The sequence below is a fragment of the Pundamilia nyererei genome, unplaced genomic scaffold (genome assembly GCF_000239375.1).
Source record: "Pundamilia nyererei isolate P.nyererei 1_Seehausen unplaced genomic scaffold, PunNye1.0 scaffold00361, whole genome shotgun sequence".
NCBI classification, from domain to species: domain Eukaryota; kingdom Metazoa; phylum Chordata; class Actinopteri; order Cichliformes; family Cichlidae; genus Pundamilia; species Pundamilia nyererei.
The window spans coordinates 39,160-41,161 of NW_005187762.1; positions in this window are offsets into that span (position 1 = coordinate 39,160).

Sequence of the window (2,002 nt, forward strand, 5' to 3'; positions counted from 1 at the left end):
TCAGCTGTCCTCGTCAGAACTAATGAAATAAAAGCAGTTACATTTAGAAACGTCAGTTTACTAAACATAAAAATATTGCTCTATTAGCCTCGCTCACATGTTCTGTAAAGATTAAATGACTTAAATCATCACGTGGTTTACAAAAACACATTGTTAATCTCAGCAAATAAGTGCGCATCCAGAAATAACTGTTTCATCTCGTTTGACATGGAAACTTAAAATTACAAAGACACACTGAACGCACCTTCCTACCAGCTGTAACCTAACAGGAGAATGTACGTTCGTCTTCGCAGCTGCGATACATACCTGACAACAAGCCGTTCATCAATTAGATTTAACACGACGCTTCTCCACAATACTTTGATGCGGGTTCTTCAAAAAGTGCCCATTTTTAAAACGGCGGAAAGACACAGCAAAGAGCACAGTACGCACCCCTTCTTCTTCGTCTCCTCCCCTGCTGCTTCTTCTTCTTAAATTCTATTGGCAGTTTGCAAACAATAAAATGGTGCCTTACCGCCACCAACTGGTATGGAGTGTCGACCCTCAAACCCTCCCCAAATGTTTACTCTCTTTTAAAAACTGGAATAAAGCCTGATAATTAGTGATGTGTCCTGTGTGTCGAAGCTTCGATACCTGTGTCGGGTAATCTCGGCGAGTTTTCGCGCCAGATTCAGTTCAGTTCATTTTTATTTCAAACATTTCAAACATGTGCCTTCACGATCATTACAAAATATCATTCCATTATTTGTTTGAAAAGGAGTAGGCAGAAGTATTTACTTATTTGTCCCTACCCCTCAAGTTCAATAAATTTATTCGAAATAAAATGGGCAGCAAAACACAGCTGATTTCCCCATCAGTGTTGTTGAATAGATTACGTACGTGTTACATAGTTACTTGAGCATTTATTGTTCGATGGAACCAGCAAGGAAGAGATTTTTTTTTATCTCATCTCTTCTAATAAAGTATGCACACAGTACTAAATATCACGAATGATTAGTACCACAATATAAATAAACAACACTACAGATCCTACAATCTGATTTCTGTCTTTTAGTTTTTTAAAAAGTGAAGCGCCACACACTAGTTTGTGTCATTATCCAGATGTACATAAGCATGATTACACAGTTACTAGGGGTGGGTTTTGATTATCGATTAAAATCGATTCTTGGATAAGGTCATATCGATTCATTAAAATCCTGAATCATTTTTTTATATAAATGTATTTTGCCCGAAATGCCAGAATCTCAGGTTAAACCTCACAAAATTTCAACAACCACCAAACAGCTAAAGCAGTAAATGAGAGCAGGAACACAGATTCTGCACAAAGACGTAAACACAAAGCACGGAGCCTCCGACGGATCAGAAGCAGTGAGATGTCGCCTTTCTCACCCGACGGCTCGTACGGGGATGCGGTCGGGGCTGAAAGCCGACAGCTCGCTGATTCTAATGTTTCGGCGGGTCCGCGCTTTGTGTTTACACCCTTTTTGCTCAAGTTCTGAAGCTGCAGGTTTTATCTCTCACCAAACAATATTGACCAAACCAGCAGCAAAAGAAGATCCAAACTACACTTCACATGGAAGAAATAAACATGATAATTATCTCGTTTGGCTCTCAGCGAAGACGGTCGCACTTTTTCTCCTCTCCTCTCACTTATCTTCCCTGCAATTGACACCCCTTTCTCAACGAGAAGTCTGGGCTTGGGTGAGCCTGAGTGCTGAAGATATCTACCTATTAGGAACCATGGTAACATTGTTCTGGTTGATCGGAGCTGGCTTGGCCCTGACTTATCGAAGAATTAAGAAAGCAGAACTGGCTGTTCAAACCCCCACAAGGCTGCCCACTGGGATTGGAATGATGGGAGAGGTGTGAGTTTCTCAAATGGGCTCATTGAGTCAGCACGGAGAAGATCTGGACTTCTTTAAGTTGCTTGAAGACGTTTCACCTCTCATCCGAGAAGCTTCTTCAGTTCTAAGGTCAAATGGTGGAGAGTCCCAGATATAAA